Source organism: Sphaeramia orbicularis, chromosome 10, assembly GCF_902148855.1.
Source record: "Sphaeramia orbicularis chromosome 10, fSphaOr1.1, whole genome shotgun sequence".
NCBI lineage: Eukaryota > Metazoa > Chordata > Actinopteri > Kurtiformes > Apogonidae > Sphaeramia > Sphaeramia orbicularis.
In genome coordinates this window covers 46,425,658-46,442,814 of record NC_043966.1, presented here as the reverse complement: position 1 = coordinate 46,442,814, position 17,157 = coordinate 46,425,658, and the positions used below count along the sequence as shown (strand labels likewise).

The window sequence follows — 17,157 nt, the reverse complement described above, 5'->3', positions numbered from 1 at the left end:
ACTCACTCCTGTCCTAAGACTTCAAGCCAGAACAATAAACAAAATAGCCCTATACCAAATTAGAATAAACTCATTCAACAGTATTTACATTAAATAACCAAAATGTGTGTGAAAAATAGAAACAAAGTACATTCCTGGTGGTGTTACCACAGGTAACAGTTAACTGTCAACTTACATTATAATAATTACATACCAACAATGGTAAAAAACAAAAAAACTACAATACCACAAGTGGTAAAGAACAGCAATAATTACATACCAACAATGGAAAAAAAAAACAAAAACAAAAAAAACAAAACAAAACACAATACCACAAATGGTAAAGGGCAGCACATATGAGGAATGGTAAAAACAATACCAGAAGGTAAGGGACAACACATGTCAACTAGATAAGGGAAAACATGCACATATTAACATCATAAGACAGAATGTTGATGTAACATAAGTATTAAGACCCTCTATCTTTACACTGGGACCAGACCCTGTGATTATATAACAGTATATCAGTGTTTATGTAGTTTGAACAACAGGAGTTTTCTGCATTTGTACAGCTATAGATGTAATTTTAATAAAAATGGTTATGAATGAAAATATGTCTCTGTGGTCACATCACATCACTTTAATCAGCTTTTGGTTAAAGTGACATTTTATTTCATTGCAGCTCCTTCATCTTGTCAGTTTTTCCATTTGTGTTTCTTCCCAAGTCTAATCAGGAAGGTGGGATCTGCCACCACAACAAAAGGGAACGTGTCCATGTCAAACATCAATTTGCAACTATTGTTTCATAAAATCTAAACAGTTGACCCATGAGGCCTGTAGGTGCAAAACATTTTACTGTGGTATAATAAAACTGTAATTCATGTCCAAAAAGTGACCAGTTTTTGCCCTGGCAACTAGTTCAGTCTAAGGCAGTACTGTTGCATCCGTATTTCTCTATCCATCGGTGCTGTTCCTTCCCTTTTGCATGTTTGATGGCATCCACTTATTGCATCAGACAAAAAGGTCTTGTGATTGTCTAAAAGTTGACAATGGATGCAAACTGAACACTGCACTCCAGATTGTGCAACCCTAAGGCTCAGGAAGGTGCTGACTGCAGCACTGCTGAAATCAACAAACTGTTATTGACAGCCGAGATGAAACAGTGATTGGCTTTTATACAAGTGCCTCAAGCATTCATGAATATCCAAACCCAATGATACTGTGACTCCAGGACATTTGTGAGGAGGGTAGAATATAATTCATATATTTACTCAGCAAACACTGTATTTAATTAGTATTTTATGAAACTTATACTTTAAGGTCCCCCCAAGGGGATTTGGAAAGATCTAATTACAGAAATAGAATTATTCTAAATCTAAATAAAATGGGTTTTCATTTCCGTATAATTGACAATGTCTTCAGATGAGCTATTACTGTCTACATAAGGAGCAGGTTAGTGTTGATAGAGTCCATCATGTTTATTCAGTAGCTCTGAACAGATTTCCTTTCTCTTCTTTTATAGCAGCTGCCCAGAATAAAGAAATCAAACATTCGCTCCAACATGGGACTTCTGTATTTTTCATGGCCACCACAGGTCAGGTTGGGGGTCAGATTCAGTTGGCTTCAATGTGCAAATTTACCACAAGGTTTCACTGAACATCTGATGCTGACCCTTTAACTGGAGTATTATTCTGTGATACTACACATATATAAAACAACACTGGAATTTCAAAGATTAAAATACATAATTAAATTGCATTTAGCATTAGCATCATTTTAATATCCTTAGGTCAAGTGGCGGTTGTAGCTTGAATGACCCCCTGGGCGAGAACATCCTCAACGCCGCCCCCCCCCCCCCCCCCCCCCAAAAAAAAAAAAAACACACATCAAACTTTAGCAAACTGTGATGTTTTATTATATGTCCACAAGGACATCTAAAAAAAATAATATCATTTACATTAAATAGACAATACCCTAACCAGAGCCTACTGTAATATGATGTGAGTAAAGGGTTCCCATCTTTCCAATTTGCCATTCCTGAACTTGTTAAATAAATGATCCATTTTAAAAACAATTTGCAACAGAAGCAAAAAAAAAAAAAAAAGGCTGTTGTTCTTCTCTAAATATATCAGTCAACTTCTAACTATTTTTTTCTTCTAAACAATCACACACACACATTCGTAAAAACCGACCTGAAGGATCCCCCTGCTGGGGAGAAGTAGGAGCAAACCAGTCTGCATCCTCAGTATCAGACACTAGTGGAGACACTGTCTCTGAGGACAAAGATGGTGGCTGTCCCTCAGGTGTCCACATCATTCCAGAGGCCTGTATATCTGAAGGGGTAGATGGCAGCTCATCCTGACCAGTGGCATGGGATGATCCAAAATATTTTAGGAGTGCCTCTGAAACGGCATCAAAAGGCAGTAAATATAACTGTGAATCTGATCTAAAACATCCATGAATTGTACATTTAAATAAACATACCATTGTATACTGTTACTGTCTGACCTTGCACACTATTAATCTAACTCTCAGGGAGGAACAGGACCCACTTTAAGTGATGACCTGTTCAGATGAAGACTACTTTTATCACAAAATAGTTTTAGCAATTGACAAATGTTTGTTTTTGAAACTACTGCATTGTAAATTCCGTTAGCTAATTACAGGACTTGACCTGATGACGTCAACCCAAATGATCGACAGAAATAATAACTGAACTTGTAGCACTAACAGTCTTATTGCACGACAAATTATGGTGAAATTATATTTCATGTTTGTTTGTTCAGTTCAGCCGAAATGTTGTTGTAGTAGAGCAGAGCAAGCATCATAGATAAAGCTAGCAAATGTAAGAGTTAGAACCTGCCCGATTAACCTTAGCCCTGTTTTCACAACATGCATAGTTGTATGGAGAGAACATCTGCATACTTTTATCTTTTGCCCGTTTCTCCTCGTCTTCTTTTTCTAAACTGAACACCTGACAGACCCACAGGTGAACTGTCCCACCCTGTCCCTCCCCCTTCTCTTTCTCTCGCTGCTTCTGTGCGCGCACCACACGGCACCACCACAGCATGCAGGGGCGCCTGCACAACAGAGGGGGCGCTATTGTGCCAATTCCCTGGCACACCGTGATAGATTGACTCAATTTTTTTAAGAGCTTGTGGCACGGCGCCCCTCATGAAATGCTGCCCTGGGCAATTGCCCACTTTGTCCATATGAGAAACAGCCCCTGCTTAGGTCCAGTCTTGTTAAAGCAGCTCAAATTACAAAGGATGCGATCCCCAAAAAGCAATTAAGGTTGAGTTTTGCAGATGATTTCCAAATGTTTCACAAAATTACAGATGCAGTCACTTTATTTCAGTTATGACCTGCGCTGCTCTACCAAAAGTCAGACTGCACCCTGATAACAGCATCTGATAACAGCAGGTTTTTTAATAAGAATATGTGTTTCTATCCACAGCCTAACAAGAGGCAGCAGAAGGGGTTTTGTGCAGTAGAACTGGACAAGTTAGTGGGGAAAAGTGTAAAAAACAAAATACATAAATAAATCACAATGTCCATCCTATTCTTAAAGGCAGACCTAAATCACCGGAAATGCATGAAGAGAAAGGTGGAAATAAAAGAGGAAACTAGACAATTTCCACGTGTGGAAATCATGACAGGGGCTCGGCGGGGGGGGGGGGCATGCTGGTCAGATTCCAAGGTCATTTATTTTGAGCAGTCTGTTCATTGATAAATCCTTCCTGTTTCTTAATTTTTTTAAATTATTGCTTAATTTATCCTTACATTATTTATTTATTGCAATACTGTTTGGGCGGCAACCTGTCCCACTTATCTCAATAAGATTTTCCTAATTCAAAAGTCATTTTTAAGAATGATCAGCTTTTCTAAGAGACTTGACTCATCTGCTCCTCTTTTCAACAAATTCAAACTTCTCTCAGTTTTTGATGTGAATGTTTACCAGACCTGTGTCTTCATGTACAAATATGTTCACTTAACTCACGTCCTTCGTAAAGTTTTCCAGAACTTTTTCATGTTGTCTTCTGTTATTCACAATTATCCTACATGATACTCAAGCAAATTTTATCTTCCATACTGCTTAACTTCTGTCAGTCAGTATTCTCTGAAATATCGTGGACCACATCTTTGGAATAATCTATGACCTGAACTTCAATCAACATCTTCTTCATCATTGTTTAAAAAGCATCTGAAAAGGACTCATACAAACTCAGACTCATACAAAAGACTCAGACTCATACAAAAATATGTAAGGCTTTATATCATTTACTTTGTATTTCTATTGTTTTTACTTTAGATTATTAATTCAGTTATATTGTATTTTTTACTGGGGGTTTTTTCCCCCGTGTATTGTTTATTTCCAGGGAGGTATTTATATAAGCCTTTTTTTTTGGCTTCTATCCACTCCTGCAGAATGGTGTTGCATGCATGAAAATTATTTTTATAAATTTTTTTCTTGCTGTTTGTGATGTGCAAATAAATAAAATAAAAAAATACATTTATGACAATAGGTCCCATTTGTCATTACAAGGTCATGTCCAAGTCCAGGCTGAAGCAACATGTAGCTGGACAATGACACGGTGAAATGGTTGAGAAACACAGCAGACGTGACAGGAGACTTGATTCATTTGTTTTAGTCATGTGTGGCCAGATTAGCTGATGCTGATCACCTGCACCTGAGCTTCAGCTGCCTTGTTGATATACCTGGTGGTGTTGGCCCTCCCTATGAGTTGAGGTGAAATTATGACTACAAAATGAATTGTAGTTGTACTACAAAGAAACAGTGAAATTAATCTAATGCCTAAATGACCTTTGACCTCACAAGTTGGGCCAGTGTGAACTGAGCTCCCATTCACTCCATAAGGCATAGGTGTCAAACATGCGGCCTGGAGGCCAAATCCAGCCCAACAAGGGGTCCAATCCGGCCTGTGGGATGATTTTGTGAAATGCAAAAATTACACTAAAGATATTAACAATCAATGGTGAAAAAAATCATTTTAATTCAGGTTCCACATACAGACCAATTAGATCTCAGTTGGGTTAGACCAGTAAAATAGTATCATAATAACCTTTAAATGATGACAACTGCAGATTTTACCTTTGTTATAGTGTACAAAAATTAAAATTACATAAAAAATGTGAATAACCTGAACAAATATGAACCTGAAATGTCTTAAGAGAAGTAAATGCAATTTTACCAATATTCTGCCTCTTAATAAATATTTTGTGTATTTGTAAGTGTAATGTAAGTTGTAACGCACATGTGTAAATGATAAACTGCTGCAGAATATTGTTAAAATTGTACTTGTTTTTATTAAGACATTTCAAGTTGTTGATGTTATTTAGATTTTTAAGGAACCGTTGTAGATGTAAACAGGATCATAATGTAATTTAACTTTTTTCCACTGTTATTATTTTACTGGTCCGGCCCACTTGAGATCATATTGGGGTGAATGTGGCCCCTGAACTAAAATGAGTTTGACACCTCTGCCATAAGGGATATTTGTGTGACTGTCTTTGGCAACGTCACAGCTTTGCTATGGAGAAGAGAGAGACTCGTGTTGATGCCCCGAGCCCCTAATAAAAGGTGGCACAGCACATGATGCGAATGGCACACATGGAGAAGTCACATTTGTAGACAGCTATAGGACTGACATGTGACTTGGATTCACGATTTATGTCGCTCTGTGGTCAAATCTATGTGGTAAATACATTTGTTCTATGGTGTCTACACTATTTATTTATTTATTTAATATCAGGAATACAGAGTGCTACATGGTGTGCTGTTTGTATTGACCACAGAACCAGAAAAAAGACTTGGAAACCAGGATATTATCGAGCTGAATATTAATAGAGTTTTTTGCAACCAAGCCTCATGACTTTATGTAAAAGTAAAACCTCTGCTTGTCTTGTTGAGTCTCCCGGTGATTTGGTAATATTATCTGAGTTCTAATGATAATCTCTGGAATATCTCTGGAATAGGTCAAAATGTGGACTATTTTGTAGTCAATCTGTCCTGATGTGGCCTTCCACTGTGATTGAAACTAAATTATGACAAGTACTGAAAATTTTGCTTTGCAATCTACTATCATCACCCCCTCCTTTCTCCATGCCTTTCCATCACTAATTTTGTGCTGCTCCTTTAGTAAATCACAGCAGTAGTTTCCATCCATCCATTTTCTTCCGCTTATCCGGGGCCGGGTCGTGGGGGCAACAGTCTAAGCAGGGATGCCCAGACTTCCCTCTCCCCAGACACCTCCTCCAGCTCTTCCGGAGGGACCCCGAGGCGTTCCCAGGCCAGCCGAGAGACAGTCTCTCCAACGTATCCTGGGTCTTCCCCGAGGTCTCCTCCCGGTGGGACATGCCCGGAACACCTCCCCAGGGAGGCGTCCAGGAGGCATCCGAAACAGATGCCCGAGCCACCTCAGCTGGCCCCTCTCGATGCGGAGGAGCAGCGGCTCTACTCCGAGCTCCTCCCTGGTGACTGAGCTCCTAACCCTATCCCTAAGGGTCCGCCCAGCAACCCAGCGGAGGAAACTCTTTCGACCGCTTGTATCCGGGATCTTGTCCTTTTGGTCATGACCCAAAGCTCAAGACCATAGGTGAGGGTAGGAACGTAGATTGACCGGTAAATCGAGAGCTTCACCTCTTGGCTCAGCTCCTTCTTACAGCAGTAGTTTTCTTGTGACAAATACAGGTTTGTCCTGGCACAAAGCATTAAAGGTGGGGTATGAGATCCTAGAAAAACAGTTTGAGCAAGCTACATTTTGAAAATACTCAGTTCAAAAGTCCAAACCCCTTTCTTCAGACAGCCCCCCGAAGCCACGCCTCCAGAGTACTGGCGAGCACAGTGCTTGTTCTCGAGGGTTCACAAGTGCTGCACAACAACAATTTGCCCCAATCCATGCATACCTCATTCAGTCTCCCCCAACACCCCCACTCTTACAGAACAGCCCCAATTCATACCCATCTGGCTAACATTACATTTCCCAGTGCAGTGGTTCCCAACCTTTTTTGGCTCATGACCCCATTTTAACGTCACAAATTTCTAGCGACCCCAGACATTCAAAATGGAGACATTTTTTTGCTAAAATGAATTTGTTTTTGATCATGTAATAGTTTGCTATACTATGTTGCAAATAAACATTAATCTTAGATGACATTTAGGCTATATAATGTATGTTATTCTGGACGGAGGCAGTGAAGCCAGGTGTAAATTACTGCACAAAGTGAGAATTTTATTTAATTTCATTTTCATTTAATCTATTTGAAGTGTCTTGTTTCTGCATTGTTGTACACATCTCTCCTATTATGTTGCTTCTATTTTAGTGTTTTTATTTACATCTTGTATCCTGCTGTTGTGCCCTTTACTTGTTTGTCAAAGCACTTTGTAAACCTTGTTTTAAAAGGTGCTATATAAATAAAGCTATTATTATTATTATTATTATTTTCCTTGGTCAGGATATGTACAGTCAGTCCAGCTTGGATTTACAAGGCTGACAATTAAGACTGAACAAACAATAACTCAAACGATGAATTATGAAAGAGCTGCAGCATCTGAAACCGACCACAATGAACATTTGACAGATAAACTGTACCACAGTGCTTCAGTTTCAGACTCACAGTTTGTCATGTCTGTTATGTAGTGTGATTGTCTCTCTCAACTCACCATATATTTTTTATAGTAATTTTTTATTTTTTTTTTATTTTTATCAATTACTAGAAATTTCAGGCGACTCCATTTGAATTCTAGGTGACCCCATGTGGGGTCCCGACCCCAAGGTTGAAAAACACTGTCCTAGTGATTTATGTTGGAGACAAAACAGTTTGCCAGTGAACTTTCCATCCTAATATAGCTAATATAGCCAAGCTCTGGCTCTAGCTCCGTTTCCTGAACAAGTGCTCCAAACCTCTGAGAACGCACGATTCATGCACGAGGAGGGGTACGCACAGAGGGGGGAGCGACAAATGGCAGTTGAGTTTGATGGACATATCACCATTCAATCATTTCGACTGGGCACTTAAAATGATTGGATGGTGTTTTTTCAGTCCTGTCCATTCCACAGGTAACTTTATTTATTTATTTTTTTTAATTTTTGTGTTTGAGCATTTAATTAATTGGCTGTAATCGGGGTGTGAAGGGGATTTTAAGCAATACAGTTAAAAAATTTCCAGGAAAACATCTTGCACCCCACCTCTAATTAATCTGTCCCCTAAGATTAAATTACTCTTTACTTTTACAATTACTCTACTTACATAGATGCAGGCCCGGACTGGCTAATCGGGAGGACCGGGACAATTCCCGGTGGGCCGGTATAATATTTGGGCCGCGAGGGCCGGAGTTCACTTTAAATTTGTATTTAATATTTTATTTATTTATTTTTTGGGGGCCGGTGTTCAGTCATAGCACTGAGTTGATCAAGTAATCTGCAGCCGCTGTTCCTGGGCCCCACCCCCTCTACTACTGTAGTAAACTTTGTTTTCTTCCTCTTTTTTGCGGACACACTGACCTGACATAACATGTCCATGCAAACGGTTAGTAGCTCTATACTGTAGCTGTGGAGCATATACGATCTGTGCTCTGTAGGCTGTGGATGGTCACCTGTGTTTGCTGTTTTAATAGAAAGAACAAGGGTGGCACAGAGAAGGCAAGAATTAAAAAGAGGAAAGCTCTGGAAGCAAACGCAGCCAAATGTGCCAAAATCTGCAACTTTTTCACAAAAACGACCTCCGGTTGGAAACAACTAATGAGGACAATGAACCGGGTAAACCACCTTTCAAGTTAGTTAATTACGGAGTCAGTGAATTGTGTGGCATTGTGGCATGGAACATAACGTTATGCAATTTAAATAATAGTATGATGCGACGCCACATAACTGGGAAACTTTGTCTTGTAGCTCCTCAGAGCCAGAAAGCAGATCCAGCAGCAGACAACAGCCATGAGCCCACAAGTCCAGAGTGGGCAGGTAGGACTACTCATAGACTGAATATTATTAATAAATAGGCTCCAATGAAGAGTATGGTGTAGGCCTGTTCAGTATGAAAGGTGCTCTGAGATGCTCCAGGATTCAGCACTACATGAATGAAACTGACACCAAGGCTTTGAAAATAGAAGATCTGTGCTGAGAATTATGACCATTTTTAAACTGTGCTTTAGTGTCAGAAGCAGAGCCAGGAGCCAGTAGTGATGAGGGGATTGTTCCTGTCAGGATGGAAAGAAAAGGTGAGCTGTTGGAACAGACTGTGTGAACAAGCATTAGTTCCAGTAAAACCACTTTCTAGACCCTGTAATGGGACTAGTACAAAGGCTGAACCCAAATGCAAGACCAGAACGCAGATGACCAATTGAGAGTGTTTATTAAACACAATCACAGTAGTAAAAACACAGCACAAAATAGTTAACACGTCTGAAGGCGTGTGATTCTGGACTCTTCGTCCGGGCTGTGAACGGGGAATATGGATGGTCAGCACGGCCGAGCCGGAGGATTCCCGTCAACACCCCGACTAGGGCAAAACAGAGGATAGCCAAAAAACAAGCCAGGTCATACACAGGAGGGCAATTCAGGAGGCAACGGGACATGAGGGAAAGGCTACTCACGGTCAGGGTCCAAACACAAGGTAACACGTTGGAGGCTGAGGTAATCAGGGAATAGGCAGAATCAGAAGTCGAAGTACGAACCAGGTCAGAACCAGACGAGCAGGCAGACAAGGAACAGGCAGAATCGGTGGTCGGAAGGCAAAACGGGTCAAGAACGGGCAGACAGACTGACAGGTATCCAAAAACGCTGGTAAGTGAGCACACAAAGGTAGAACACAAACTGGCAAAGGAACAGGGGAAAACACAGGGTTTAAATACACAAGAGGGAGGGAAGACAATAGGACACAGGTGGAGACAATCAGGGAGGAGTCAGGTAATCAGGAGCAGGTGAAACAATCAAGGAGGGGAAGTAAAGACACCAGACATGACACATGAGGGAAACTTAACAAAATAAAACAGGAAATGACAGAGAAAACAGAAAAGACAGACACAGTCTGGGAGCAGACATGACAGTACCCCCCCTCTAGGGGACGGCACCGGACGGCCCAGGAACCTCCGGGTGGCGGTGATGGAAGTCCCGGATCAGGTCCGGGTCCAGGATGTAAGAGGCGGGCACCCAGGAACGCTCTTCAGGGCCGTATCCTTCCCAATCCACCAAGTATTGAAATCCTCTTCCCCGGCGACGGGCCGCTAGGAGCCGGCGAACAGTGTAGGCTGGACCTCCCTCAATGATCCGGGGTGGCAGTGGTGGCTGGGTGGGAGGGACTACCCGGCTCTCCTTAGCCGGTTTAACTTGACTCACGTGGAAGGTTGGGTGTATCCTCATGGTCCTAGGTAGCTTCAGGCGAACAGAGACAGGATTAATAATTTTTGAGATAGGAAATGGGCCCACGAACCTGGGTGCCAATTTGCGGCTCTCCACCCTCAAGGGAAGATGACGGGTTGACAGCCACACACGTTGGTCGCGCTGGTAGACCGGGGCTGGAGTCCTGTGCCGGTCCGCAGCTGCCTTGTAGACCCCCGAGGCCTTCAACAGAGCTTGTCTGGCGCGAATCCAGGTCCTTTTGCATCTCCTTATCAAGGCCAGAGCTGAGGGGACACTGACGTCCTTCTCTAGGGCCGGGAACAGAGGAGGTTGATAACCACAAACTACATGAAAAGGAGACAGACCAGAAGAAGCACAGGGTAGTGAATTGTGGGCGTATTCGACCCAGATCAGCTGGCGGCTCCAGGAAGCAGGGTTGTGGGAGGCCAAAACTCTAAGACCGGCCTCCAGCACCTGATTGAGCCGCTCAGTCTGACCATTGGACTGTGGGTGATAGCCCGAGGACAGACTAACAGACGCCCCAATAAGGGAACAAAAAGCACGCCAAAAACGTGCAACAAACTGAGGACCTCTGTCCGAAACAATGTCTCTGGGAAAACCATGTAATCGACAGACATGATATAACATGGCCTCTGCTGTCTCCTTAGCAGAGGGGAGCTTAGGTAGTGGGACAAAGTGAGCCATCTTGGAAAAACGGTCTACAATGGTCAACACAGTGGTATTTCCATCTGACGGGGGCAGCCCCGTCACAAAGTCTAGTGACACATCAGACCAGGGTCTACTGGGAACAGGTAAAGGGTGTAATTGACCAACCGGAGGTTTATTGGAGGTCTTACACGCAGCACAGACAGGACAGGCAGCGACGTACTCCGCCACTTCTTTCTCCAAAGCGGGCCACCAGAAACGCTGTTTAATAACGAACGCAGTCCGCTGGACTCCCGGGTGACATGTCAGCCTGGATGTGTGAGCCCAGTGGATGACCTGCGGGCGGAGGTGATCAGGAACAAACAGGCGGTCTGGCGGAACGCCAGCCGGGATGTCACAATCACGTAATGCATTAATAACAGACTTTTCAATCTCCCACTGCACCGCCCCCACCACACAGGTCTCAGGGAGGATAGGTCCTGGTTCAGAATCTGAATTGACAGGCATAAAGAGTCTGGACAGAGCGTCAGGTTTCACATTTTTGGAACCAGGCCGATAAGACAGTGAAAAATTGAATCGTGTAAAGAACAGAGCCCACCTGGCCTGACGGGAGTTGAGTCTCTTTGCAGACCGCAGATACTCTAGGTTCTTGTGATCCGTCCAGATCATGAATGGTATTTCGGTTCCCTCCAGCCAGTGGCGCCATTCCTCCAGGGCCACCTTGATGGCTAGCAACTCCCTGTTGCCGATGTCATAGTTACTTTCCGCTTTGGACAGTCTCCTGGAGAGGAAAGCACACGGGTGAAGCCTGTTGTCCTTTGGAGAGCGTTGAGAAATGACTGCCCCGACCCCCAGATCAGAGGCGTCCACCTCCACGACGAACTGACGAGCTGGATCCGGAACCGACAGAATGGGGGCCGAGGTGAACGCCCTTTTCAGCTTCACAAACGCTGCATCTGCTTCGGGGTTCCATCTGAAAACGGACTTGGGAGAGGTTAGAACATGCAAAGGGGCAGCCACACTGCTGAACCCCCTAATGAACTTCCTGTAGAAGTTAGCGAATCCAAGGAATCTCTGGACATCCTTATGACTGGTGGGCGTGGGCCAATCCCTGACAGCACTGACCTTGTCTGGGTCCATCTGGACACTCCCCTCTGCGATGATAAAACCCAGAAAGGAAACAGACGGGCAGTGAAACTCACACTTCTCAGCTTTTACAAACAGTTGGTTTTGGAGAAGTCTTTGGAGCACCTGGCAGACATGCTGGACATGTGACTCCTCATCCGGGGAAAAAATAAGAATATCATCCAGATACACAAATACAAAAACATTGAGCATGTCACGTAACACGTCATTGACTAAAGCTTGGAAAACAGCAGGGGCGTTAGTGAGACCAAACGGCATCACCAAGTACTCATAGTGTCCACTTGGGGTGTTAAAGGCAGTCTTCCACTCGTCCCCTTCTCTGATTCTCACCAAGTGATATGCGTTACGGAGGTCTAACTTGGTGAATACTTTGGCCCCGTGTAATAGTTCGAATGCTGAAGACATGAGGGGTAATGGATATCTATTACGGATGGTAATGTCATTAAGGCCACGATAGTCAATACAGGGGCGTAGTGTCTTATCCTTCTTGTCGATAAAGAAAAACCCAGCCCCGGCTGGAGATGAGGATGGACGAATCAGGCCGGCCGCCAGGGACTCATCAATATACTTTTTCATTGCGGCCGTCTCTGGGCCAGACAGAGAATACAGCCTCCCCTTAGGGGGGCAGGTACCAGGACGCAAATCAATAGCACAGTCATACGGTCTGTGAGGGGGCAGCGCAGTAGCGCGTGACTTATTAAATACCTCCTTAAGGTCGTGATAACACTCGGGTACCTTACTAAGAGCAGGGAACACCGTCTCCTGCTCCTCCGGAGAGATGACAGGTGCCACAGTGACCTGAACTGGCTTGGACGGAGGATCAGGATTCCGGACCCCCTCACAACAGGAACCACACCCCTCTCCCCAAGCTTGGACCTCCCCCGTTTGCCAGTTAATACAGGGGTTATGGAAAGATAGCCAGGGGTGACCTAATATAAGAGGGTGAGAGTCAGAACGATAAACATGAAAACTGATTTCCTCAGAGTGACCATCTTTGAACCGGACAGTAACTGGTTGAGTCCGTTGAGTAACTCTACAGATAATATGATTGTCTAAAGCCCGCGCCTCCAGGGGCTTCAGAACCGGGAGCAGGCTGAGGTGGAGCTGCTTAACTAATTCTTCATCCATCAGATTAGCGTCTGACCCGGAGTCTATCAGGACTGGAAGCTGCAGAGACACAGAACTAGAGCATACACAGACCAAGGGCTGAACACGAGAGGCGCTGGACACACAGAACGTTCTGCTCAAAAGAGAGTCCTCACCTGCCATCGTTCTAGGTTTCACTGGGCAGTTGCTGACTCGGTGCCCCTCCTGACCACAGTATAGGCACAGACCAGCCACCAGACGGCGTTGACGTTCCTCTGCCGACCCACTTGCATCGGTTCCACTTTCGAACCCCCGCTGGACTCAGGTACTGGGTGAGGGGGTTCTGAGTGGGGCTTACTCACGGAGGGCTGGCGGTTCCATGATGGTTCTGGCTGCCAAAACGCCGACTGGTCAGTAACCCAAATAGCAGCCTCGATGACATCATCCAGTGAATGGAGTTCCTGCCGGAGCGCCATCTCACGACCAACGGTGCGGTTGAGACCGCTCTGGAACGCAGAGATCAAAGACTTCTCATTCCATTCAGATTCTGCTGCTAGAGAACAAAACTCACTGATATACTGCCTAATGGGGCGATCTCCCTGCCTCAGCCTCATAAGTCTTTGACCGGCCTGTGGTCCGCGGATAGGATGGTCGTAAATCCTTTTTAGCTCAGCCATCAAACCCGAGGCTGACTGAGTGATGGGAGACCCTTGTTCATAGGCTGCGTTGAACAGGCTTAAAGGAGGGCCTTCCAACAGGCTAGCAATATATGCAACCTTAGCTAACTCATTAGCAAAACGGCGGGGCTGGGAATCAAAAATGAGCTGGAGTTGTGTACAAAAATTACGGCAAGTATCAGGGTTACCTGTGTACTTAGATGGAGGTGGGATGTTAGGTTCCTCCAAGGTTTTAACGGGTGAGACAGAGTTAATGTTCTCGACTGGCGGGACCAGAGCAGAAGCCTGATTATGGGAAAACTGTGAGGACAGCTGAGTCATCTTGTCCACCAGGGAATGCAAAATCTGTTCATGTCCCCCCAGACGTTGCCCCTGGGACCTGACTGCCTCCTGGACCTGATCTAGGTCTGCTGGGTTCATTTTATTGGCCAGTTTGTACTGTAATGGGACTAGTACAAAGGCTGAACCCAAATGCAAGACCAGAACGCAGATGACCAATTGAGAGTGTTTATTAAACACAATCACAGTAGTAAAAACACAGCACAAAATAGTTAACACGTCTGAAGGCGTGTGATTCTGGACTCTTCGTCCGGGCTGTGAGCGGAGAATGTGGATGGTCAGCACGGCCGAGCCGGAGGATTCCCGTCAACACCCCGACTAGGGCAAAACAGAGGATAGTCAAAAAACAAGCCAGGTCATACACAGGAGGGCAATTCAGGAGGCAACGGGACATGAGGGAAAGGCTACTCACGGTCAGGGTCCAGGCGAGGGTCGAAACACAAGGTAACACGTTGGAGGCTGAGGTAATCAGGGAATAGGCAGAATCAGAAGTCGAAGTACGAACCAGGTCAGAACCAGACGAGCAGGCAGACAAGGAACAGGCAGAATCGGTGGTCGGAAGGCAAAACGGGTCAAGAACGGGCAGACAGACTGACAGGTATCCAAAAACGCTGGTAAGTGAGCACACAAAGGTAGAACACAAACTGGCAAAGGAACAGGGGAAAACACAGGGTTTAAATACACAAGAGGGAGGGAAGACAATAGGACACAGGTGGAGACAATCAGGGAGGAGTCAGGTAATCAGGAGCAGGTGAAACAATCAAGGAGGGGAAGTAAAGACACCAGACATGACACATGAGGGAAACTTAACAATATAAAACAGGAAATGACAGAGAAAACAGAAAAGACAGACACAGTCTGGGAGCAGACATGACAGACCCAAATGATAGTCCTGACCTATTTTAATTTTTATTATTAAAAGTGAGACAGTAAATACACAAAGCCCACAACTGAAAGGCAATAGCATAAAGTAATATCAAATAAGCCTGCATATTTTGCCAATGCAAATATCTTAATTAGTTAAGTAAGTCAAAATGTCTGTAGATATTATTTTTTATTGTGATACAGGTGCAGGTGAGTCTAGAGAAACTGGAGGAAGTGTGAAAGGGAGAGCAGAGTCTGCTGATGACAGAGGAGCAGCTCAGCAGCACAACCCTGAACCACTAGTCAGAAATGACACAGATGAAGAGGAGTCTGTTGTTAGCTTTGACTGCTTTGCTCGCCCTCAGTCACAGAATATACAGGCATTTTTTTCTTATCATCCTCATCAAACCCCTAATATCACTATACCAAAAGTTTTCAATAGCAAAGATGGAACAAACCGCAAGTAAGTTGTGATGGAAATCTTTTGTTGCAGAGGATACAAAAATAATAGTTATTAGAAAAAGCAGCAAGCTTTATTTTATTTTACTTTTTTTTTTCAATATTTTTATATATTCTTTCATTTCATTTCAAACATTTTAAAGGTTTGAAAAATGTTAACACTTATAAGAACAAAAATATAGATTCTGTTATTGTTGTGTTGTGAGGAATAATAATGTTGGAGATGTGGATGTACACTCACTGTTGAAATAAATCCACATTGTGAAGCAACCTTTACTTGCACTGAATTGGAAATATTTTAGAGAATACACTGAATTACAAGGCTTTGGAGAACAGTGTGTAGACCTAACATGTAAGGTTAGAATCGTATGATTTTAATAATAATTGGTCGTGATCTAAAGTGGGCCGGTCTGAGGTATGAAACTCCAGGGCTGAAAATGAGTCTCAGTCCGGCCCTGCATAGATGCATTTACTGTCTTTGTTGAAATATGTCAATCATAAAATCCAGTGAAGTTCAAGACTGTGTATGATTTTATTATGATGTCTCTAGCAGACAAAATTACACTGATGCTTATATTTTTATCACTTTGTCAATTGATTTGACCATGCATATTATTCCTTATTTACTGTATATCTTCAACTCAGCCTTGGTGTTAGTGCTCACAGTCATGGGAGTCTGACAGAGTGACTTGCTTCTCTCCCCACAGGTTACATAAAGTCACAGTGACACATCTGCCCATGGCTGTGAATTAATTCACTACACATCTCTGCCATAGACTGCCTTTGAATCTTTGACATACTGCTCTGTGTTTGCACCCTGTTGATTACACTAGTATTAATAATTTTAATTCTCAATTCTTTTAAGTATAAACCTAAAATATTTTTCTTCTTGTCATATGTTGTGTTAAAATGCCCTGGGTTAATTCTTTTCCAATGCTACACTATTCTGTATATTTATTTAGTCACCTTGTGTTCTCTTATAATGTGCACAAATACACAAAGAGATCTGTGTTAAATCAGCGTTAAACAAGTGGTACCAGGCACAACAAACCTCGCCCCTCACACATATTGTAGCTTATTTTGGCATCAATCCAGCTGATGTCATCATGTCTATGTGTGTGCTGATGTCAGCATAGACATAGACAGCATAGACAAATTTTGGTCATTATAAATAAATACATAAATAAATAAATAAATACTTCATTTATATAGCACCTTTAAAAACTGAGTTTACAAAGGGCACAGCAGCTGAATAAAAACATAGAAAACAACACAATAAAAGAGGTAAGTACAGCAAACAAAAACATGACTAACTTTGAATGCATCGTAGTGGAGAGGGCAGAAATAACATAACATGATGTCATCAGATCAATGCGAAATGAAGAAATGGAATAAAACAACATCATGTACGTCAATGTAAATGAATAACCAAAACAGGGTAAAATTAAATATTCACCATTAAAAACATTAAAATCGACAACCATAAATGGGAAAAATAAAAGATTTTTAAAAATTCATTAAAAAAAGTTAAACTTTGACCTACTTTTCCCAAAATGTAATCACATCTATTCTGGGTCACTGGC

At 43.0% G+C, this 17,157-nt stretch overlaps 1 long non-coding RNA gene across 1 annotated transcript; it reads right to left on the bottom strand.

Moving 5' to 3' along the window:
• Positions 1–3,143: 3,143 nt before the first annotated feature.
• LOC115427631 (uncharacterized) lies at positions 3,144–13,392 on the bottom strand. The gene is made up of 3 exons (XR_003936527.1): positions 13,380–13,392; positions 3,371–3,376; positions 3,144–3,208 (listed from the first exon to the last, which is right to left on the bottom strand). It is a non-coding gene; the product is annotated as an uncharacterized LOC115427631 (long non-coding RNA).
• Positions 13,393–17,157: the final 3,765 nt, after the last annotated feature.